Source organism: Sitodiplosis mosellana, unplaced genomic scaffold (assembly GCF_009176505.1).
Source record: "Sitodiplosis mosellana isolate CC-2019 unplaced genomic scaffold, AAFC_SMos_1.0 Smas_scaffold_6062, whole genome shotgun sequence".
In the NCBI taxonomy this organism is placed as follows: Eukaryota; Metazoa; Arthropoda; class Insecta; order Diptera; family Cecidomyiidae; genus Sitodiplosis; species Sitodiplosis mosellana.
Genome location: NW_022601303.1, coordinates 1,058,977 through 1,085,202, shown reverse-complemented (window position 1 = coordinate 1,085,202; position 26,226 = coordinate 1,058,977). Strand labels below are relative to the sequence as shown.

The 26,226-nt window shown below is 37.9% G+C and overlaps 1 protein-coding gene across 11 annotated transcripts in view; it reads right to left on the bottom strand.

Moving 5' to 3' along the window:
* LOC129573382 (myocyte-specific enhancer factor 2) overlaps window positions 1-26,226 on the bottom strand; it is an 88,070-nt gene that overhangs the window by 36,004 nt on the left and 25,840 nt on the right. For 9 of the 11 annotated variants that reach the window (XM_055453853.1, XM_055453859.1, XM_055453849.1 and 6 more), the window contains exons 2-3: window positions 22,725-22,819; window positions 6,600-6,637 (exon numbers count right to left, since the gene is read on the bottom strand). The gene's annotated coding sequence lies outside the window, so the exon portion shown is untranslated. Of the gene's footprint in view, window positions 1-6,599; window positions 6,638-11,717; window positions 13,181-22,724; window positions 22,820-26,226 lie in introns of those variants that run through there. The other 2 variants (XM_055453861.1, XM_055453846.1) reach the window with 2 other exon arrangements.

Below are 26,226 nucleotides of genomic sequence, written 5' to 3'. Positions count from 1 at the left end.
GTGACAATATATCCGTTCTCAACGTTGATGGACATATTTCGAGCTGCTACTCACAAATTACAATTTTTTGCATATTTCGATCTCAATATTCCATATCATCCTGATTGCTCTCGTTCTCATGCCATTCTAATCGACTGAATCTCGTGCTCCATCTCTATTTGCAAATGAATTCGGCTCTCTCTCTCTCTCTCTTTCTCATCGTCATTCTACCTATTTCTCGTATCATTTAGCCGTGATGCTCGATTTTTCTATCAAAATTTCCCATATTTTGACGTGGCTTTGGTATGAATGGAAAACGAACAAACACGTTGATGCTTGTTTTTTGCTGTCGCTGTTTTCAACGAAGATGCCATCGCTGCTCATTCGTTGGTCTTTTTCTCTTGTCACGCTTTCACACCGTCTAATTGCCAGCGATAAGATGAATAGTGTGTCTGGTGGAAATGAAATTTGGCCGATTCGAGCAGAAAAAAACGACAAAAACACAACCAAATCTGGATGGCGTCTTTTTAAATTCAGCATTGCCATTAAGAATAAAGACATTCTTTTTCCATATATGTGAGTGTGTGTGAATATATTTTGTCCATTTGTCAAGGAATTGGCGATGTAAACAGGTAAATTCAATTAGATAATGGCTTTTCGAAATTCCAAATTTAGAGATTTTTCCACAAATAAAAATTTATTCCATTTTCTATGCACTACACACTCCTTGCATAAATCTTATCGCTTTCTCTCTCTCTCTCTCTCTCTCTGTCTCTCTCTCTCTCTGCCTCTGTCGATTGGTTGTTGTTGCACAGCCACATATTGTGTGTGACATTTATATGGTTGGCTGTTTGACACATCGTTAGCCTATAAAAGGGCCCTTTTAAAAGCACACACAGACAGAGTCAGAGCTGGAGTACGAGCGCAAAAAAAAATCTTTTGCTGATTTTAAACATTTAAAATCTAATGGACTTTCGGTGCTCATCAAGCAACCAACCAAACACACACACACACACACAAATAATTGGCCATTTTTGAAATGAGAATACTATGCAATTCATTCCGAATGCCACCGAAATGTAATCACACGAGAAAAAAAAAATCGTCTTATTCAATTTGACATCGGGTCAACATTTGCTAAATTTCTTATGATACTTTTTGTTTGGTTGCACACAAATCCAACGCATGCAGAAGACGATGAGATATGTCAACATGAAAAAAAACTTACCGCCAAATGGAAATTCGTAGTTCTTGCGTTCATTATTATTTTGCAACTACATTGATTAGGTTTTATTCCTCGTTTTTTTTTTCAGTCTACATCTCGTGTATTGCATTTTTTACATGGCATCAACAATTGACGCATACCAGCGATAAAAGCATATAGTTGGCCAAAATCAAACGGTTTATTTGTGGCTGCGATACCGAAATTACGTTTAGCTGTTGATTTGTGTGTGTGGTTGCCATAAGTAAATCAATGAACCTTGATGCACTTTGATGCACTTTCATGCGAATGCATTGAACAATTTACGTAAGAGTATTCATTTTCGGGTGGTTGGTGAATTGATCAATAACAACAATCGTACGTCCGTTTGCAATCACTTCCGAATGCACCATGTGGTCTTATGCCATTGAAAATCGAAGAATCATGAATATACATTTCTTATGCCATTCAAATGGTGAAGAGAGACATGTCTCGCACAAAAGTAGATATCAACGCAAATTCAAGCGTTCATTACCGCTGGGATAAGAACAAGTTTTGACAATACTGACAAAAGTTTTTGCTAATGGAATCAAATGGAAAAAGTCGACGACGACGAAGACACGATCACATTGTCAATTGACGCACACTCGACTTTTGGTTTGATTTGGTTCGGTTTTTTTGGTGTTCATGATTGATTTTCACCGCTACCATATGGAGCACCATTACATGTGATACAAATCTAGATTATTATATAAATCACACATTGGTCGTCTTCTTATCGACGCATTTCCAAATTCCAGTTTATTTCTTTCTGTTTTCTCTTGTTTTTCGATCCGAAAAGTACCGCTGCAGTATATCTAACCGTAAACGTGTGTTCGAATGTCAAACGTCGAACAAACAAAAAATCAATAACCTGCCTTAGTGTTGGCAACAACGACAAACTCGAAAACGAAAAGAAAAATAAAATGTGTTTAAAAACAAAATAAAAACCTCCCGCAAGTTATATCGAATTTTTCGGTGGAACTGGTTTTTTTTATACGGCCAACAAAGATATATAAAAAAAAACCAGTAAGTACACAGGCAACTTGAGCGGTGTGTCTTGGATAACATGGCCCATGTAGCGGTATAACGATGAATTTGAGAAAAAATAATATAACCGTAGCAATAAGCAATCGAATCGAACAGAAAAAAATACAAAAGTAATATTCTACTGAGAAAACGATAGAAAAATATTTTCCGGATCAGAAACAGAGAGAGAGAGAGAGAGATAGCGCAAACTGGCCAGGGGAAATAATACACAATGTTTTTTTTCCAATTAGATATGGAGCCGAGTGAGTTAAATGCTTAATTTAAAATTCAATAGTCGACTAACGGGAAATCCAGCATTGATATCAATTATGTTGTGTATGGAATGTGTGTATGTCCGTTGTTTTTCCAGTTCGACACTATTTTTTCGAAGAGACGTACAGCGAGCCAGCGAACAAACGAATGAATGAGCCCTCGCAATTCGTGAACAAGCGAACGAGAGAGAGAGAGAGAGATAGAGCGCGCGAACGGAATAGAAAATTATGTATATTATGTCACACCGACTGATTACAGATATCGTAAATCGAAAAATCCATACGAAAAATGTGTACCTGTCCTACGTAGTGTGCTTTTGTTTTTCAGCAACGATGTTGTTGTCATATATATCGGCTAGATAATTTGTCAATACCGTCCCGCATATCGTATTCTCACAAAATGTTGTGTTCAAATTGACAAAATTTTAAATATCCACACGTAGACTGAATCGGATAGCGAATCCTATTTCAAGCATTACTGCCTGTCAGCTTGTCCTGTGCGCTACCCAGAATACCGAACCCCACTACCTTATAACGAACCCTGGTGTGCCTACACACACATATTCCATCCATTAGCAACTCCACTTCCATTACACCATTGTAATTAATCATTTAGATCGACTATAGATAGATTCTCTCTCTCTCTCCCTCACTCTCTCCAGCCCCGGACAAATCATTGAAACATCCGAAGATAAACTTAAAAATAAATGGCCCAAACACGAAAAACGTTAAATTATCGACTTTTAACTTTGTTCCAGTTTTTTTTTTTCGTTTTTTATTTATTAGTGTGTATGTGTATATGTGAATGGATGCCCATTTTGTTGACCGATCGATCCGTTTTCTCAACACTATCGGAATGCATTTTGATGTTCAATTGATTTGTTGTTCGATGCATTTGACGAATTGTAACACAAATCAAAAACTAATATCATGTGATGATGAGATATAAATCATGATAGAGAGCAGAGAGAGGAGAGTGGCGAGAGTCAAGAGACAAGAGACGAGAGAAGAGAACCGAGAGGCGAGCGAGAGGTAGACTAAGAGACGGAGAAATTAGGCCTAAAATCGAGCAGCTGGATGAGAGATAGAGATAGAGCTAGAGCGATTTGTTTACTGTTCACGATGAGTGTGACAGAGTGCACACGAAAATGTACATGTGGGGCTGCATGGGGGAATTTGGACACATTTGTGACCAAAAATCCGAAGCGGGCCAAATGTGAGTGACAAAAATGTTTGCTTTTTTTCTGGGCATTTTGATTCGAAATTAGAGCGAAGGAACGAGGGAGCAAACGAGCAAGTGAATAGGAACGAGGAAGAACATGAAAATGCAACAGAGAGAGCGAGAGAATGAGAGGCAGTATCGCACATTTCACATTTAACTTCGGCATTCATTCATTCTTCAGTTCACTTTTCACCTTTGATTGACATTCCTTTTCGATTGATAAATTATGCAAGGAACGTCACGATATGTCGATACGGGAATTGGGTCACACCAGAAAAAAACTTTTCATTTGGGAAAAACAATTTAAAGTTACCAATCTCTTGTTTGCTCTCTTCCTCTTCTGACGGAATGAAAACAAAAACCAACAACAACAGCCGAAAAGTCGAAAAGTCGAGCGCTGCTGCGCTTCATTTCATTTAGTCCAATATAAACATGAGAGCAAAATGAGAAGAAAAAACAACACAAACATACAACATAATTCTTTTATGAACATGTTGGCGACGAGCTCTCCTGAATTTTTCCTCTTTTTCGGTTCTCTCCCTTTTTTTTCTCTCTCTCTCTCTCAATCTCGCTCTCGATTTGTTTGTGGATTATGGAATAATCAGCCTGACATTCTTGGTTTCCGGTGCGTCTGGTTTTTCATTTCGATGCATGTTCATATTAGTAAATGTTTTGCTTTGCTGTTGTTTGTGCGTTTCTGTTGATTTTATTGTTTTCAAAAGTGACAAGAGCATAAAATGCCGTTTTTCCCTCATCTCGCTTCATTATTCAGTGTGTACGCGCGCGTGTGTACATCGCTCGCGAGCAAAAGAGCGAGAGAGAGAGAGAGAGAGAGAGAGAGAGATGGTGCACGGGGAATCATATACATTGGAATGTGCTCAGGGCATATGGTCTTCATAATTTTGTGCAACTGCTCTGACTCGGCATAGAACGAGTGAATCGGTCGTAACGAGCAAGAGAGAAAAAGGAAGAGACCGATACAGAGATGAAGAGAAAGAGAAACAGATAGTGTGAGAAATGGCAGGCAATACATGCTCATATTGCCGGTTTCACACTCTCTCTCTCTCTTGCTCTCACACAAACACTCAATTTTTTGGGCCGAGTGATTAATCAGCACGAAATATTGTGCAATATGCTTGTGTCCATTGACATAGACATTTGTCATTTATTGGCAACATTTTGATGTCACATCATGTGTGTCGCCAGCCGCTCTTCGAACAACGATTGCAAGCGGACACACTCATGCCAATCGTTTGTTTTACTTCCTTCTTTTGCATTCAATTTCGATTCATAAATGAGTAATGACTTTTTTTCTTCCTTTTTTCCCATTCATTTTCAATGAGAAGGCTATTGAAGAAGAAGCTAGTTTTCACAGAGGAACTGAAATGAAGCTAGAATTCCGTACTATTCGCCGGAATTCGAGTTGAAGTGTGAATGATTCGACTCAACGTTTTGTGTTGTAGTGTCAAAGGTATGCTTTTGAATAAATACAACACAGAAATTTGCGTGAAAAATTCTGAATGAAAAATAGTCTGAGTGGGAAATGGTATGTGTTGGCTAACCGAAGCATTCAATTCATTCGCTGTTTCTCCAACGCCAATCATGTTCGAAGCTAATAAAAAGAAGTGTCATGTGGGTCTGCATTGGGTCAGTGACTTGTCATCGCTTGAACCCTTTGGTCCAAATATTCTGTCAAATGGATCGGCAAACCATCGCTGAGACTCGCGTTCAGACTATTCGTCAAACGGAAAATATACATATTACAAATGCCAATGGCGTACCCATGCGTTGAACATTTCGACCGAAGGAGCAGCAATTGGTTTTACAGTAAAATGCCAATCTGGTGTGTGTGCGCTCATTGGAATGATGTTCGAATGTGGTCGGTTCGGATGGATTGCATACGGTGTATATGGAACATTCCCTGGCTACGTGGTGCAATGTAAATTATTACACACCCGCAAAGAATGAGAATGAGGGCACACAGTGACTAGGTGAGAAAAATGTTCGAATTTTATTTTTTTTTTTCACTTTCTTTGCCTTCGTTCAAGAAAATACCACAACTGTTTTTCTCTTTCTCTCTCTTGTTTAATTCCTTTCTGCTCGCACTCGGCTTTTTTGTTCTCATTTCTCGCTACGTTCGTATGAGTGTTGTTGGTGCTGTTGTTTTTCTTCACAGAAAGAAAAAAAAATTGTGTATTAATTATTGCCACACATACAGAAAATCTCGCAATATTGCCGCATCCCAACGAGCGCGAAAGAGAGTGAAGAAGATGCACCACATGTTTTGTGTTTATTTTGAATAGCGTTGTTTTTTTCCTCTCAGTTCTTCATTTGTTGTGTTGTTTTTTTTTTCGTTTCTTCTCCTTGTTCGCCTCTTGCACTCATTCATTCCCTTGAATAATTTTATCGTCAACAGCCCAGCGCTCTGTTGTCAATTCAAAATCGTTGCTGTTTTTCTTTTCGTATCTTTTTTTTGGTTCTTCTTCTTTTCTTCTTACGTGTTCCTTTTTATCCCTATGAATCGATTCGAGAGAAAAATAAAAATCGTCGCTCACAGAGAGACTGAGTGAGCCCGAACAACACAAAACATACACTGACACATCAATGTGTGTGTGTGTGTGCATGTGCTGGAAAAGTGAAGGTCATTGCTATTTCGAACAGAAAAATTGACAACTTGAAAACGCATTCAACAACAAAAATGCAGAGAAAAAAAACACGAAAAATAAATAATACAAAATGATACAATAAAAATGAGTATGCAATATTCGAACGCTGTTTCGTTTCGTTTTTGTTCTAGTTGAAAGTCAATTAAATTAGCTCATCGCCAATAAATTGGAATTTTTCCTCTTGTACTTACCCAATTTTGCGATTGGATTTCCAGTTTTGTGACTGAATCTGTAACGAAGGAAAGAGCACGACGAGTGAGTTCAGTGTAATTGTCACAGCGTATTACGAAATGATTGATTAAAATAAAAAGAAGAAAAGATATTTAAAAAAATTAATTTTTTTATTTGTATTGCGATTGAATCAGAGTATTTTTTTGTTGTTTTTGCTCTCCTTTGTGATCACACAAGAAAACACCCGTTCGATTCGCCCGGAATGTGTTATCATCAATAAGAAGCATATTTTTTTCATTTGCCATTGGCAATGAATTTTTGTTGTTCCAAATGTAGCGAAAAAAAGACTTATTTCCCATAATGGTCTGCGAGATGATCTAGAAAATATTGTTTGCTGGTTTTCTATGTACAAAAAAAAGCGAGTTTTTTTTTCTTAGTTGCGTTAGAAAATTGATTCAGGTGTGCAAAAACTAACAAACAAAAAAACACATGGAAAATATCTAATCGATTTAAAAGTTTTTTTTTTTGTTTGCTCGTTTGTTTAAATACCATCAAATAAAACATGTGTTTAGTGTGATTCGATTCTGCGCTAGACTTAATTAATGCTTTCATCACGAATGACTCATATACATCGTGAAAATTGACTGAAAAACAAATAGAAAATCCATCGATAGAAGAAAAAATCCACTGAAAATGCTGCGAATTGAGAATGAGAGATATGTAAAAAAAAGTATTCGGTCGCAGAGATTTGTCATTTGGTTTATGTCATTTAGCACGCTAGTGCTGTGAACGATCGAGAACGAGGGAGAGATAGAAGAAAGAGAATGAGAGCGAAGAGAGAGGGAGAGAGAGCAAGAGCAAGCATGAGCAATCATTCGCTTGAATGTGGTGAATTATGTTGAACAGGCACGTTCACGAGTTACACGGCCATTCCGCCAGATCGAGAGAATATGTGACAATATTGTGCTGTCACAGCGCGGTAAAAGCGATAGATAGATCGGAACTAAATGAGAGATGCAACAGCAGAGAAAATGTGTGCGAATGATTGAGAGAATGAGATGAAAGTTTGTGAGAGTGTTACGGAGAACGAACGAAGACTTGAGAGGTTGGAAGAAAGTGCTACAGAGAGAAAGAGAGAGAGAGAGAGCGCGAGAAGAAAAGAGAGGGAACGAGAGGAAAAGAGAAAAATATGTGCAGAAAAGAGAAGAAAATAAAAGAACCGAGATAGTGCAATAGGAGTCAAAATTGGGAAAAGCGATAGGAAATCGTTCGGAAGAGGCAAAAAAATCGCCCGAAAAAGAGACAAACAACCAGAAACGGCAGCGCTTCTTCTTCGTCGTTAAACAGCTGCAAACAAATGTCAAAACAGCATTTAAAGAGCGGATAATATGCATCATTTTCTTTTATTATTACACTTTTTTTCGGTGTGTTTCGTTGATGCGGCTCGCGGCACATTCTCAGTGATATGTTGTTATTTATTGGGTTTTTTTTTCTTCTCGGGCAGATCGAGCAAGCGAGAGCGGGATAGATAGAATGAGATTCTCTTATTCGAGTGAAAAACACGGTGGATTTTGAATTTTTCGGGGAATGACTGGCATATTCGAGTCGAATGTCGACACTCAACATGAAAATGGCATGGAAAATGAATTAGGTAGAGCACGCTCGCGTTCTCGCTCTATCTCTCACTCCAAACATGATTACCTATTCGACGGTGAGTGTTTCGAAATGTGTTTTCCTCGATGAGCGAGTGTATGTGTTTCATTTGTCGACATGTTCCATTAAATCAATATCTATATGCGCTGTGTGTTCGTAAGAGCCTTTTTGGAAAATCTTAATTAAATGTTCGACGGTAAATAGCGGGAGAGAGAGAGAGAGAGAGAGAGAAACTGAGCAACGCTGAGCGGAGATGAATTAGTATGACACAAAGAGTCTAGATCCAGCATTCGTGGATGCGTTTTCCGAAATGGAAATAAATATCAACCGGCAATCTAATTATCGTTTCATTTTTGAAACGATTTTTTTTCTTCGTTCGTAACTATTTCATATGATGTTTGTTTCTTTGTGCGTTTGAACGCGGGGAACAAGAGCAGAGAAAGAGAGAAGAGAAGAGAAGAGCAAAACAAATTCCAGTTTATGTTACGACATATTCATTTATGCTTTATCTGTGACGCATATATTGTTTTGATGCGTGTTCCTGTTTTGGTTTTTGTGCATTGCACTCTTTCTTGCACTGTGTGTGTGTGTGTGTGCATGTGCGATCCCCTTTGGCACTGCAACAGATTCACTCGGTTTGCCATTTCAATTCCGGAAACGTGTGTGAATGTGGTTGTGGCACGTTTGACACAACAATGAAGAAACGTGCATGCGGCACAAAAAAAAACAGCACAGATACAAACATGGATAGTGAAAGAGAGAGAAAAAAACCATCAAAATCGGCTAAAGAAGCCGTAATTTGCGCTCGTAGTCAAGCCAACACACATATGTGCGCAAAACGCGCGTGAAATACCAACAAAATATGAATTTCCGTTCCAATAAAATGTCCCGAGCCTTTGCTATGTATTCTAGAGAGCGAAAAAAGCTGCGTATTGCACCTTAATCCCGCGATTGAATAATTTACCGCCGTTCCTTGGTGGCAGTTTTCTTGATGTATGGATGGGGCTTGAATGGGAAGGGATCAGTAATGGGTACATGGATTTTTCTATGCCTCTGCTTTGAATTGAATGCAAATACCGCAATTGGGTGGAAATCCATATTCGAAACGGCGTGCATTTGTTCGACCGGACAAATGGTCCCGCACACTGATTTAAGCTCAAGAGATTCCAAAAACACGTTGTCTCCGCGTAAATCCAGTGTGTAAATGGGTAGATGGCTGCAACCATATTCGGAAACTCGCAGCTTCACATTACCGTACGACTAAGAGATACGTGGCATTAAGGCATTTTCATTGCATATGTAAATAATGCGGCAAAGCCACCGTTGAATTAACCAAATACACGCGAATGCATTAAGAGTACTACACACACGCACATCGTGAATCGGATAAACATTGTGTGATGCAATGTGTCTGGGACTCAAACTTTGAGTTTGATCAATGTGTGTGATTTGGACCAAACCAGGGATTGAAGAAAAAAACACACACACACACGAACGGTGGAAAATACGAAGGAAAAAAATGTGTGGCTGTTGAAAAATGCGGACCGCGTTGATCACACAAACGGCATAGAGAGAGAGAGAGAGAGAGAGAGAGAGAGGGAGAGCGAGAATAAAAAAGGAAAATCGAGAAAAAGAAGAAATACATCGGCGTTCAGTGAGGCAATATGCAACATCGGGCATATCGAATAGCGCACACAAACACACGACGATTGATAGTTTCCAATCCTTTTGCCACGTTGGCTTTTCGGCACACTAAAAGTAAATCGGTTCGGTTTTTCTTTCTACTGTGATGATTAGTGCCGATGATCTGTTCCCACTAAACACTCCGTTTCTTTCACTCGCTCCTTCGTTTTTCCACTCTCTTATTCTCACTCACTCGATCGTTCTCAGTCTTACTTGATTGTTCTCTTTCTTGCGTTCTAAGCGAGTGTTTAACGTCATTCAGTGAGCTGAGCTCTCGAGCTGTGACACACACACACACACACACACACACAACGCTCTGCGTTAATGTACTCAATCAAATGAAAATCACTGAGCCAAAAACGGTGTACGGTACATATTCGAAAGAATTTATTCCGTTCATATTATCCCCCCTTCGAACTTTTCTCTCACTTTGTGTTTGATTTTTTTTTCCTATTCTTTTTCAGCCAGCTTTCGACCAGCCACCGAAAAAAGAATACAAAACCTATGTATGAAAATGAGAGAGAAAAAAGTGAATCGTAGCGGCTGATGCTGCTACTGATACTGCTACTGATGCTGCTACTGCTGCTGCCATTGCCGTCACATTCATCTTACTTTATGTAGAGAAAAATGGTGAAAATGCTCTCGTTTCGAAATGCTCTTGCTTAGTCGTCACCTAAACCTAGCTTTAGCAAACTTAGTCTAAAACACACGCCAAGATTTTTGTGTTCGTTTTTTTCCTTTTCGTTTCATCGTTTTTCCTTCTGCTTCATCTTCGCTAATCTACAACGACAGTCAGTGGGGGCAATGGGGCTCTCTCTCTCTTTCGATACACTGATCCAAACTGAACCAAACTGAATGAGCCAAACCAACAAAACAAAAGCAATTTCTCGCGAACGGCGTCGAGAACATTTTATTTTGTAAAATGGTCGAAAAAACAGCGAGCAAAGAGAGAGAGAGAGAGAAGCAGAGAAGCAGAGAAAGAGAAGCAGAGAGTGAGCAACGGAGTGAGAGTAAATCGACGGTTCGATGAAAATTCGAATCTGAGCACGTACAATTTAATGCATATACAAATAGTTAAGTGTATGTTTTTCATTTGGGCTATGAACATTATTCCGCTACTACCATCGTCGTCATCATCGTTGTTGGCGCTCCGTTTGCTTACTTTATGAAAATATTGTGGCGTTGTTCGGACCAATTGTCGAAACAAAAAGGGAAAAATCACCTACGCCATTCAGAAGTGCAAGAATTACAATTCAATTTAATAATTCCAAGTATTGAATGAATAGCCGGAAAAAACGACTGATTTGAAACGCCCAGCAATGAAGGAAAAATAATTCCAAAACCATGTATTTCAATTGCAAAATGAAAATGACAAGAGTGACCAAATGGAAAGTGGACGGGATTGGTGGTGGACATCGTGTACAAATCGAAAGTGCTTTGGCATTCGACACGATTCATTGATTCGCCGCCGTATTCGAAATCATTTAATTTTTGACGAAAAATCCCTTTATAACCATTCTTAGCCAAGCCACCAACACTATTTTCTTTTATTTTCTTCTCTTTTCTTCTCTACCCTTCTCTCGATGTATCTTTGTATGTAATTGATTTCGATGAATGTGTAAACAAAATGGCATTTTTCTACGCCCGCGCCGCAAATAAAAAAAAATTTACAAATTGAATGATTAATATTTCACCGAAAAAAAAACCACAGAGAGAGAGAGAGACAGAGCAACCGAAAAAGAAACACTTCGAATTTTAAACGGGAGAACGCAAAATGACAAATGAATTGATCTGATTCTTACCGATTGCACGGCACAGATGCAAATGTTGATATGACGATGTTGTGATGAATCGCAAAACAAGGAGAGCTCAAAAGCACAATCACAACAAAATTATTTCCTTCGTCGTTCTCTCTACACAATCGATCGAGAGCCAAACACCAGTAGCAACAACAACAAAAATCAAGAGTTCGGCTACGTTTTATCTGTGCGATTTCTTTTTTTCGTTCAAATATTCTACGTTTCGATCAATCAGTTTACCGTCCAATTCAGTTTGGTTGAGAGAGAGATTTATTTTGGTGTTGAACCCGAAGTTTGTTTTTGTTGTGCGCTCGGGCTTCGCTTCTTCTATTTTTCGCCTTCTTCTTCTTCTTCTTCTTCTTTATTCCTTTTTTTAAAACCAATGAGTTTAATTATAAATTTTTCCGTTAATTTTAGTTTAACTTTGATTTCTTTTTTAACATTTCTCTGTTTTGTGATAAATTTGTATTTTTGAATTTAAACTAATTATTTTTAGAATTATAAGTAGTTGTACTGCGTAACACGAATGAATGTCTGCTGTCCGTTCTATTCACACCGCGATCTTTCCGAATTTTCCGACATCGGCGGCGATCGCGCTCATAGCACACTTCGTGGCTTCGACTTCGGGTTTATTTATTTTTTTTCTATGTCGCATCGAACCGAACGAACGCCAACCGATCGGTTTTTTCTCCTCTGTGCAACGCGTTTTCATTGTTTCATTTTGTTTTCCTTTCGTTCGCGCACTCGCTGATTTTTGATTCGCGGGCCGAGAATGAAGCCGATCACATAGATGGAACTTTGAATGAAATGAACAATCTACGTAAAAACATACACATTGCCAACGAACCACCTCCCAGAGCTCGAGTCGAGCAGATCGACTACGATAAATCTTTAATGTCAAGCACCAAGAAACGGGTTGAGATTGCTTGATCGGTTGAAATCTCGAACGATTGTTTGATTTAATGTAAACAATAGTGAAAATGCCAAAAAAAACCTTAGACTACTAGTATTTCAGCGCTGTATTTGTATTTTCAAGGCTATTATTTTTTTTCTGGCAGAAAAGTTATTTCTTCCTTCCAAAAAAGATTTTCTTTCCAAAAATAAGACTCTTTGTCATGATGAAAAGGTCTTTCAGGTCTAACTTTTAACTAATTTTCATTGGTTTTACTGGATTTTTTTTTGGATTTCAATTCCCGAAGTGCCTTCGGTTTCAATGTTAGATGAAACTACATCGATGAACTCGACAATGATCGATTCGACATCAGTCGCGATCAGCGCAATATGCTTCAAAACCATCACTTGATCAAAGTCAAACAACTGAATCTCAAATGAAATATAAAATTTCACGAAAAAAATCCACTGCGGTAAAGATTCCCTCGCATCAACCGTGTTTTCGGTGTGCACGTTGGTCTCCGTACCGCGAGTGTTTTTCATTTTGGTTCATTTTTGAATGTGAAAACTTTTGTGCGAGTCGATGTGAATAACGATGGACTGATTTTCGTTGTAAATGAACGTCGAGAAAATGGTGCGGTGATATGTGAAAAAAGAAATATGGCGCCGACGATGATCGTTCGGTCGGTCGATTCGGAGCAGCATCAGCAGCAAAATGCGCAGTGCAAACATGTAAATTCAATGGTTCGACGATTGCGCAATCGCAACAATGTGAAAACTATAGGTTTTTCATCTTTTTGTCGTTGACTTCGTCGTTTTTTTCGTTTTCTCTGTGTCTTCTTTGACTTTTTATCTTTCTTATTTTTCCTTTAAACTGTGTTGTTGTTGTGTTTGCATTGTGTTTCTCTCTCTCTCTCTCTCTCTCGCACCAAAATTGTATTTCGCTCGTTGTCTCGCTAACGTGAAAAGGCGAGCGTAAAATGTGGCGGTGGTCGTTGCTCAACAATATTGCTTTTCATAGCAAACACACATTGTCGATAGCTCAGAAAATTCGCCAAATTGCCATTAAATGGAGATTCGTTTCATTATCAAATGAAAAGCTTGTGATCTGGTTTTTTTTTCTGTCTTTCGTACAGAAAACATACATCGGTTGCAATGTGTTGGTCGTCAATTGATCTTAGTCGTCGTCGTCGTCGTCGTTGTTCAAATTGACGTTGTGCTCAATATTTCATACGTGCATTACGTCAATCGAATTGGCCCATCGGGATCGTTCACTGCCGAAAACAGCCCAATTGAACGAAATCAATAATTAAATTGTCTCGCTTGTCATTCGAAGTGTAAGCGTCATTTTCATTCGGCCATTCACAATTTGTGCTCTACTTTTTCTCTCACTCTCTCCCATTTTCGAGCCATCAAACTTATTCATGATCAATATCGAATTTAGTTGAAAACTAATGGGCACAAATTGAACGCGACTAATGTCGGAAAAACGAGTGTGAGTGCTTTTCGTCGTCGCGTTTTTTTCTTTCAATCTGGTTTTTCATGCAAATCAAAACAACAACATGCAAATATTCATGTAAATCCGTTCGACATGTGTGTGTGTGTTGTTGTTTTCATCATTTTTTTGGGGGTTTGTTCCTTTTTCCTAGCTCAAGATTTTTCAAATTTTCATGCCAAGAAAATGTACGAAACATTTGTTCTGTTGTAAATCACAAGTTGTTTACCCAATCCGTGTGGAAATGGTTTTTAAAAGTATTTTTTTTAATACGTCTTTCCTCTGCGTTCCTGCCACTTCTCTCATTTCCTCATTTCAAACGCGAACGCTGGCGTTAAGCACATTTGAATATGTGTATTGGCAATGTGTGGCATGCTATGGATTCGTACGATCAAAATTCGCGCTCGCATTTTTTTTTTTCACTCTGTTCGTTCGCGCGCGCTAATGGTGTGTATGGCTCGAGATGAACCTCACACGAAACATGACCAAATCGAACCTCATTCCACCCAAATTGATGACGTGCGAACATTTTCAACGCACACATGAAATTGGAACCCCCCCCCCCCCTCCCGAACACATACAATCGCTCAGGCTTAACTCACACAAATGGAAATTTTGAACGAATTTTTCTTTTCAATCATCAATCGAACACACATTTCTCGTTGGTGTTGCTGCCGTTCTCTATCTCTCTTTTTCTCTCTCCACCTCTCGCTTCTCCTTAAAATCTTTCGCTTGTCGCACATGAAATGCACACATTCTGTTTTGTGGCGTAACCCAAAACCAGTTGTAATTTCCATTCGAAGAATTACAGCGCGCACTTTTTTCCTACACTCATTTATGAGTTTTCGAGGAAATTACATGAAAAAATGCCGATTTTTTCTTCTACAATAACTCCCCGTGTGGAAAATTGTGTGACAGACTAGTCAGTCGATTAATTTGGGACATTTTGACTGACTCAAAGTGATTGTCTCGAACAAAATAAGCAACTACAGTTAACTTTAATCACAAACCACTCTAAGTCAAAATGTCCCAAATTAGTCGACTGACTGAAAGAATAACTAAACGTGATTGTCTCCAACGCATGATTTCAATCAACTTACCCAGTTTTAGTTGTGTATCACTACATACAGTTACATACAACTGAGTGACTGTTAGTCATTTTATTTGCACACGGGTCAACATTTCAAAAATAACGACATATTGACAACGAATCGCGATTAGTCCATGGATTTGAACATCAGAACTTATGGTCTGTACTCTGAACATATTCAAAGACATGTGTGTTTTGAGTCGTTTCGGCAATTTGATTTGGCTAATATCATTGGAATATTGAATGAAATATCGATTTCGCTATATTGATGCAGTTCTTTCAAGATAAATCGAACATAAACATCGCTTTATTTCGCAGTATTTTTTTTTCATTGAACAATTATTTCGTCAAATATTGTTTTAGCCGTTCTTTGATGATTGAAAAATGACAATTAAATTGAATGTATAATTTGATATTCATATATTGGTAGTCGATTGACTGAGTGAATGATACAAATACGTTGTAACAGCAATGTTGAGCGAAGCCCAATGAGCGTCTTATACAAATCGGAGTGTCTTATAAGTGTGAAATCATGCTACCTTTATGGTATTCATTCATCTTCTTTTTTATGCAGTCAAATTTATTGCCGGTAATACCGTTTATCGTAATACCGCTTAGGAACAAATGTTATGTTACGAATTGCAATTTTCTCTTACATTCGAAGTTATGGCTCAGCTGAAACGAAAAAAATTTGATGAATGTATTGACTGTCATTCACAAAATTCAGCTTTGCATTTTATGAGAAAACCCACCGATTGACAGAAAAAAATCGAAAATTGATTTAAAAAAAAAATTCAACATTCGAAGTAAAAAACTTGCATTTTTTTGGGAAATCCCAAAACATTTCACAAAATGTGAGTAATTTTATTAGAAAATGAGCAAATCGTGAATAATTGTGACCACAGACCGACTAATTCCATACATTTTTCAGCTTTTTTTAGACAAGATAACAAGTTTTCAACCATAAAATCTTTTTTGTCACACATTAATGTTCACGATTCTATGTGATTTAATTCGGAAACCGAATCCAATGTCCAATTGGAGACGAATGTCTGTTTTAATTTGACTTGCATTCTAATATTTGATTTCGATTCGGATTCTTTAGATTCAAAATGAATAATTTCTTTAGATTTTTTTCTAGATAAAGTGATTAAACATATGTTTTTCATTGGGAAATTATATTAGATTTTGAACATTGACAGAACAACGAATTTTTTTTTCATGAACTTTCCGCATCGCGAAACACATAATCGTTCTCTAACGGTAGAAGGAACGTGTCAATACGACAGTCTGTGTGGCAGAACGAGAGAGAGAGAGAGAGATGAAGAATTTATTCGACAAAAATCACCGAGTATTAGCTTAAACTGTTATTTTGGATGCATGCACGTAATATTTGGTTTTAAAATTAAAATGTTGAATATGAATTGTAGAAAATTTGTGATTCAATATCTGGTTCATAACTTGAATTCTGCTTGGATGAAAGCTGATATTTTGGATTGAAATCATGTTCAAACTATTCAAAAGTTTTCCATTTCATTTTCTTCCCCAAAATATTTTCAAGCAAACAGTCATCCAGCTCAAAAAGAAAGAAAAAAAAACATTTCATTTCAAGCCGTAAAATCAAACGGAATCGCATCGGAATTCTTCGTTCAAAAGGAATCTCATTAAAAATGAAAATGCCCAAACTGTTCGTGTCGTTTGTGTGTTTGGTTTCCGTCAATAAATCAGGAAATGAAATTTCGTTGCAAAGAAGAAGAAAAAAATCTCTTGAAAAAAAATTTTAGAACAAAAACGAGAACAAAGTTCTCTAATTAAGTCCATGGCTGTACTTTGTTCTCTTTCAAACGAAAAAAGGTGAGCCCATTTGTTGTACGCGCACATCGAAAATGGAACATTTGTGTCATACACAGACAGCGCTGCACACTGGTGTTGACCGCAAGAGACGACACGTAGTTGAATAATTCCTGTTTGTTTTTTTTTTTGTATTTCTCCGCTTCATCTTCTTTTGTCTCGAAATGTGTTGAATGTGCGTCGTTGTCGACAAATCAACTTGAACAACGAAATGACAAATGTGCTGTGCGATCGAAAGGATTCCGTATGGTTTCAATTTTTGTTTTTGTCTAACAAAAATGTTCAATTAGTTCCGTTTGTGACGGCATAAATCAAAAGTTTTGTGCTTTTGGTTCTCTCTGCAAGAGCATCAAATTAATGCCTACCGAATGTTCCAAAGTAATGTCGTCTGCATCAATGAGATCGATGATGAAATGTGTGGTTAGCGAACAAGCAAGCGACCGCGCTCCACTCGATAAAACCTGAAACAGTGTGTGCGATCGTGTCCTGTTTGTGTGTTTTATTGTTTATTGTCTTTGACGGGTCAACATGAGTGGAAAGATTACATTCAAAGTCCAACTGGAATGACCACATGTAATCAGTTAAGCAGTTGCAAAACAGCTTGCCGACTGAAAATTCGTACTGTAACACACGATGACGTTGGCAAGCGAGCGCGCGCACACACACGTTCAAATGTTAATTGCATAAATGAGTTGATCTTTTGCAAATTGCACTAATGTAACAAGCGTGCGTGATGAGTAAAGCGAAGCAAAAATCATCATTGTTTGTTTGCCATTGTACATTCTTAATGGTTCATTTCTTATTAAAACAAAACAAAAATTAGTATATCCAGACGAAATGGTCGGCTTTGCACCTGCACACCGCATATGAATTGTGCAAATGTGTTTCTTTTCCTTTGCTTCCATTGTGTGCGCTATGCGCTATACGAGTAACAAAAATTATGTGCTTAAGTGGAAAAGTGAACAAATGTTGCGAACACAGAGCGCGTATACGCTTGAGCGCAGCAAATTAGTAATGCTGAAATGTTGATCTTATTCATCTGCTTGGCGCGTAGGACTCTTGCTCGATGTGCGTATGAAGTAGCAAAGAAGAAGGAGAAGAGAGAGAAAAAAAATAATCGGCACAAATTTGTTTAAACAAAGTCATAAATTACAAAACTCGGCACTCGGAAGCTGAGCATGCGTTGATATTTCGAATAACAACAACATTAGCCGCGAGAGACCAGCGCGATTGAGACACAGATTGCGTTAGAGGGAATGGGATGGCAAGAGAGAGAGAGCAGGCGAAAAAGAGTTTGACCTGGGCTGTTAAAAGTATTGATGCGCGCAAAGGGGCCAGCAAATGGAAAACAAGACGCGCACGCGAGCCAGAGCCCAACATCACTCACTCACACACAATTCCGTTGAAATCAAATTGCATCTAGAAACGGTACATCTGCCGTTGAATGTGCAACAAATCTCAGAACAGCAACGACGCTGACGATGAGCAAGATTGAAAATTCGTAGTAAAATGCAAAGTGAAACAACGACAACGACGATAGCGGCAAAAAAGAGAGAAACATGAACGAAATGAAAACAACATACACACAGAACACAAACAATAAAAATGATGCCATAGACCATAGACGACGTCGGGCACGTGCTACATAAGCACTTAGTCACAAAAGTGAAAAACATATGCGTTGCTCTCGCCTCGCATTCTCAATTGCATTTTGAATGAACATTTTCTGCGTTCGAAAATGCTTCAACAAGACAAGATTCTCGTTTATGTATGTTGGCTGCTGCTGGTGTTGATGCTGATACTGATGCTGTGTAGCGCGCAGAGCTCGTTTAAGATGCGCGAGAAAGAGAAAGAGAAAGAGATAGAGAGAGAGCGAGAGAGAGAGAACGAGTGTAAAAGGAAAATAGAGAGACAGATCATGTGTGAGTGTGTATAGATCGATCCTGTGCTGGGACCGCTTCGGTGTGTGCGTATGTTTTCAATTTTCTTGCCACATATTTTTCTGTGTGCCTCTTGTTTCGATTTCTCTCTTCTTTTTTTTATTATTATTCAGGCTCATTTCATCTTATGTGATGCATATGGGCGCATTTTAGATCGGGTGACTCGTGTACATTAACCAACCGAATAAAACCGTAATCGCTTTCGATCTCTGTCTTTTGCTCGCTCAAACTGCTCGCTTTTTTTCCCGCTGACACAGAGAGTGTGTAAATGAGAGAGAAGAAGGCTTTTTCACTCGATCGCTAAATCACACACGGAACATAAAACCCAATGTTATGACGATTTCGAGCACGGCTCGAGCCACCAAACATCATGGCAGAGAGAAAAAACAACAACAAACAACAGGCTAGGCGATTAAACGAAGAGGAAATACGATTACATTAGTTTCACTTCAAAAGGCGGTGCAAAACTAGACTCGAATGAAACCCGGATTGGAAATGTGAAAAATCACTGCTTCGATCCGTTGTGTTGATGTTTGATTTTCGCCGTTTTTTTTTACTTTGTTTTTCTTCGCCGCAATTCGCGCACATTAATGACATTTTCATCGGAAAACAATACACCATCGATCCGACGATTTTTGCCCATTGAAAACATGTTTTTTTTCCGAACACATACCACGATCAGATGAACAAATGACTGATCGGTTTGAAGAAAATGCGATTCTCGAGTCGATCCATGCGATTTTTGATCGACTTCCATTCGTTTTTTTTTTATTTGAGCCGATTTTATGTTGTTGCTCGAAGTAAATTTCATTCTTATAATGATTTTTGTTTAATTTTTGTTCTCTTGAAGATTATGTGTCCCAGAAAAGGTCGATTTTTTGGAAGCAACGAAAAAATTGGAAGATGAGTGAATGTGAGTAAGGATAGGAATTCAAAAATTTGGAAAATGTGGAAAAGTTGAAGAGATGTTCGATCAAAAAATGTGATCGTTTGATTTTGAATCGTTTTTAAAATTCCGTTATTTCAATTGTGATTGAAATTGGCATAATTGCTAGAGAAAAATGGCACTCCCAATGGGAGAATCAATAATCCTCCGTAACGTATGATTTCGATGGAATTTTTCGAGCGTGAGAAAGAGAGAGAGTGAAGAACCGAGGCAGAAGTCGACGAAGGAATAAAAAGCGTATGCATATTATGATCCATAAAGTTCGTTGTTTTCGACAGCTGCATGCTGCCTTCAAATCTTTTGGGGCATTTAGTGTGTTTGATGCGTGTGGTTCGTTTCGTAGGCTCATTTCATTGCACATGTCGCATTCACGTCGTTCTCCCTCATCGGAACGGTGCACGCTGCTCTGTTCTGAGGTATAAACAGCTCGGTCGTTGTCGGTCGTTGTTGTTCTCGTCGATGTGATGACGAATATAATATACATTACGGGTTCTATGCGATGTTATATGCCATTACATAGACGTGGATTTATCATTTCACATAAAATAGCAGACATGAGTCAGAGCGCCCATCTCTCGAATGTAAATGTGCGCGCGAGCACACTCGTTCGATGCTCAAAATCGAGCTCTTATTACGCGCGACCGTGCGCTTTAGGATCTTGTGAACGTCATTTAAATACACGCACACACAGCAAACCGTTCGTATTTTCTCGGCTTCTCAGCTTTTCGTCGTACGTGAAGCAACCGTGATGATTCTGTCTTTGGTTTGTGATCGAACAAATGAGTCGCTGCCATGAAATGCGATATATAATATGTGCGCGGCCCGGTCGTCAAACAGAGGTAAACATAACAGTGAATAAAATGAAAAATCTCGCTATCTCACTCGAAATCTCGCTCTTTTGCACTCACTCTCTTACTCTCTTCCAATCTATCTCTCTCCCTCTCTCATTATCATTCTCTCATTCATGCATTTTCCGGCGAAAAAACGGTTTCAATTTCAAATCAACGCAACATTCGTAATAATGATACCGTTTGAATTGGCTTCCACTATTTCGTAGAATATTCATTGGTTGATCGCAAACTTGAGTTTTCCAACTGCATTTTTTTCCATGGAAACGAAAAGAAGAAGTAAAACAATTTACAACAACAACAGTCATTTAATTGCATTTAATTGATACGATTGGCATGCATTCTTTTTCTTACTTCATTTTCAACTGATGCCATTCGAAATTGAATGGCTTTGATTTGTTTGCATTTGTTGGGGCAATATATAAGCATGAACGGAGCGAATGAGTTTCGAAAATCGAAAGAATGAACGAGAAAGTTCAGTAGATGTATCGTCATTTTCCTGTCTCGCATGGAAAACAACAATGTGAACGAGGATAGAAAATGAGCAAAGAAAATGGGCAACAACAACGACCGAGGGGAAAAAAAAGATACACTAAATATGTGAAACATGTTATTTATTATGCTTGTGACTTATGTAGCTGCTTACCTTTCAACTGAGAGAGAATCAACTGAAAAGATACAGCACGCGAGTGATGAGAACGAGAGCCGCACACCCGGAGCCAAATGATTTCTATGTGCACTGATCTTCTCATATCGCGGTCTTCTATATACACACACCGAGAGTGAAAAAAAAAGTCGAGAAAAACGGTGTCTAATCTCCATTCGCTTGATCAACGATACATTGCCGTGGAAGATTTTCCCGTTTTTGGCTTTTCCGTTGTCTCTCAAACGAAAATGCAATTTAAATTTGTATGTGGCACGGCATTGATACAACTCGGCTCCGGAGCTTGAGAGCACATCACATTTAATTTTCGAGAGGAGGACTGATCCAAATTAAAAAAGAACTAAACGACACACCATTCGGAAGGAACGAATTTTTGTCGTTTTTTTTTTGTTTCCATTTCGAAAAGAATAGTTACTTGAGTTCATGTTTTTTTTTTCTGGTTGGATTTCAACATACATTCGTGGAAGCAACGAGAGATAGAAAAATATGCGGCTTCCTTAATTTAGATGCTGTTGTTGTTGTTGTTGTTGTTGCCTTTTTTATGTTTGAGATAAAAATGACGATAGATTTGAATGATTTTTCCATTACTTGGTTTTTTCTTCCCGTTCATATTCTGTGTACGAATCGTACACTGTACAACGATGTATGGAAGCATCAGTTAATCGGTTTCCGCTAATTTTTCATCTTAAAACGGGCATAAAAATGGTTTTTGTGTTTTCTTCTCTCTTCTTCTTGTTTGTAATTAAATTTACAAGGAATATTACCCATTTTAAAAATGCTATTGAATACGGTCATAAAATTTAATACGAACTTCGAAATGCCAGAGAGTCACCGAAAAATCATTCATTTCAGTTGGGTCTTGTTGTTGTCATTTTGTGTTTTTTTTTTCTCGAAAAGATCTGTGATTTGAAACACACACGCACACACACAGTCACAAAACAAATTATGATTGAATTACGACGACGCTGTTAAATGATTTGAGTCGATCGGATCGGCGTGCGCGATTCACAGAGGTGTTTCTATTGGGTTTTTTGCCGCTCTCGACACCGAAAAACAACAACGTGAATGTAAGTCAAACGGCGATAGAGAGAAAAAAATTCCGTAGTAAATTAATGTTCTTTTTTTTTTTTTTTTAAATGGATGGGTGGTGACAATATGATACAATCGCTTTGGCAAAGCGCACGCCAAACGCAACAACGCGGTCCGAAAATTCGATGAGAAACTCTAATAAATATTCGACATTATTTAAAATATATAGGCACACATAACATAGATATATACATACATTGATGCTACTCGTCGTCGTCGTCGTTGACCACAATTGCCGGGGATATTAGCAACACAACGGTGACACGATATGTTTGGCAAATATCCAAAAACCTAGAAAAGAAAGAAACGGTAAAATGAATCTTCGTCTTTTTAGTTTTTTCTTCTTTTTCTTCTTTTTCTTTTGAGACAAAAAACACATACACTGAGAATCTCTCTCTCTCTCGTTGAGTTTGAAGCAACAAACGAGAAAAAAAGGAATAATATGAAGAGCAACGAGGGAGCGAAACAAACGAAACGAAAATTTATACATGGCTTGGATCGTTAGTTAAATATTATATTATTGCCTTGCTTTCGAATCCATGCACGGCGATCATTTAAAAGAACAAGATGAGAAAAAAAAAACGGCCATTAAAACAAAGTAGTAAAAGTGCAAGAGAAATATAACACACATCGATGAGATGACAGTGACAAAACAATTTGTTAGAACGAGACACTCACAGCCCGTCAGAACAACAAATCGAATCTCACATTTCTCACATCGCAACGTTGACATGTACGGCATCTCTTCATTTATTTCTCCACGGGCACACTGCATTTTGATTGGAAATGCAACCGAAAGACTAAATTGTAAAAACAACAACAAGAAATATTTTCAATGCAACTGTTTTTCCATCCATCAATGGGTTTTCCTTTTCGAAAATGACAATCATGACTCTTCAACCAAATTATGCTTGGTTGCATCTTTGGATCTTGACCTTCTCAGTTTTTTTTTTTTTTGGCTGCCAATTTCACTTTTTCATTCCAATTTGTTTGTTGTTGGTAAATTTCAAATGGTCAATTTGCTATCGTTTCAGTCACTTATTGCCAATTTTCGTTATCATTTAATAACGTTGAAAGTTTTTCAAGAAAAAAGAAGAACGAAAACGAGAAGACTAGACAAACACTTTGGCTTGTGATATTTGAATCGAGTCGAAATCATTGAGTCGTCAACCAAATACCAACAAACAAAATTGCAATTTCAATAGTATCGGACCAATACTAACTCAATTTCCAATTTCAATGCCAATATTTAAACTTTAAATTTTAAAGCCTTTCACAGAAACAATCGCTTCAAAACACTTTTAGAAGTTTCAAGTATGAGTTATAGCTTAAAATGGAATGAACATCAATTTCGATCATGCCAAGTAATTTCGAGTGCAACAATTGTCAATATTTAAATTGCATTTTCTTTTGTGTTTTCATCAAGTGAGATTGAACTAGTGGTTTGCGGTCTTCTTGGACGGAGTAGATGCGTCTCCTTTTCGTAAAGAAGAAATCTTCTTATCGCGTCTTCATTTCGTTTTTAATCGATTTTTTCTCAACTCTTCTTCAATTGTTTTTCTGATTGATTCTTCTTATCATTTCTTCTTCAATCTTCTCGAACGAAAAAAAGGGTTTGCTTTGGATTTTTTTTCAATCAAAATGAAGTTTTCTTCTAATTTGTCTTTGACCGAGGAAGATTTTTTGTCGATGATTCAGATTTTCTTGATCTTGTGAAAAGTTTCGACTATGTTAATTAGATTTCGGTCATTCAACGATTTGTCTCCATGCAATTTATAAGTGACTAGCGATTATAAGTTGCAACAGTTGACTATTTTGGGGCATTTTGACTATATTTTGTACATAGTATGTACTTTGATCGGATTTATTTCAATCACTAGGCAGTCATGGTTAATACATTTGGCTGACTGAATCGGCCAGGTTGATTGAATTTGTTCAAAGATGATTGAAATCGATTGGTAATCCAACCGGTAAAATCATCTTTGTACCAACCACACCACGTACAGAAGTCCATATAAAATGACCCAAAATAGACGACAACTAGTTTAGTTTTTAATCAATAGTTTTTTTTTCACCAGGGCAAGGTTTGAATTTCTTTAGGAATTTTCTTGATCAAGACAAAACAAATTCCGGATTTTCACGAATGGAATCAAGGCCCATGAGATTTTCAGAGACATATGCATCTCCCAAGTGCTTACCCTTGCTTACCCTTGCTTTTTTTCACAGATTTTTCAAATTGAATTGAGTTGTAATTATTTTTGAATTTACTCATATGCCTCGCTTATTTTGAGGCTACCACATTGTCTTGTGACTATTTGCCGTAATTGGTTGACTTTCGTCATCAATGGCTTTAATCATTGTCTTACATCAAATGGCTTCAGCCATGGGCTGAATCATAGCGATCAACGTGAAAAAGGCCGCAGTTTATGTGTTTTAGCGTATCCTTTGGGGAAAATAGGAAAAACAATTTTGTTGACAGTTTTAAGAGGCGAATTTTTCTATCCGAAACGCGAGCGAGAAAAAAAACATCCACGAAAGAAGTGAAAAAAAAAACTCAAATGAAAAATGACTAATTCCAGCATCGTATTTTTTCTGCTCTTCCATTTTGTGTGTTGTTGTTTTTTGTACCATTTGGCTGCCCACATCGAGCGAGCACACAATCATCGAATAAACATCGAGAGCGTACAAAACGATTCGAATATACATGATCGTTTTGGCTGCACAACTATGACAACATTTTATTTTGCCTTTGAAAAATGCTGGCCACTTGCCAAACAGAGGAAAAAAAAAACATTCTGGTCGAGAAAAAAACAATAGAGAAAATTGAGCTTGGGCGCGCGCTCTCTCACTGTTTTTTTTTTCTCTGTCCCTCTTTCTCTTTCGCACGTCTCATTATCGGGTCGACCCTTTTTCTTTCATTCTGTCCGTCTATGCAACAGGCTCGAGATCCTCGCTCGAAAATGATCTTAATTTGTTTTTCATTTCACATTTTTATGTGTTTTGACTCTCTCTCTCTCTCTCTCTCTCTCTCTCTCTCTCTCTCTCTCTCTCTTTCTCTCTCATTCCCTGTGAATGACAACAAAATTGCGTTTTCTCCTCAGCGCTAGAATACACATTTGAATAAATGAAAGGCACGAACAAAATCTCTCTTCATTTTAATCTCGTTGGTTTTCTTTTTGAACATTTTAATGGAGAAAGAAATATGGTTTGAACAACAATAATAATGACACCGAGGTGTCAAATCGATGGTTGGATTTGTTAAAGTAAAAAGAAACACTTTCATAAAACTAACATCATCATCATCATCGATATATTCATATGTAAATGCATGTTGCCGACGCGCAACCATTCGTGAACTTACAATTCGATGTCAACCGATTGGAATTAATGACTTTTTTTGTTGTTGTTACCGTCGTCGTCGTCGTTTGACAGAGAGACCAATGTGAGTGTATGTAATTTTGCTGCTTGTTGCTTCGACTTTTGGCTGTTGTCATTTTGTTGTTATATGACCAAAATGATAAACACACGCAATCGACGACGCGCAAGGCATTTCAGTTAAGACCGAACGTCATGTTAATGTTATTTTTTAGTAGCTTATATGTTGCTGGGCCAAGGTTAGCGATTAAATACTTTCAAATATATCGCCCAACATCATGGCAAAACAATGACTTTAGCTGGTGCTATCGCTCACTCGATCT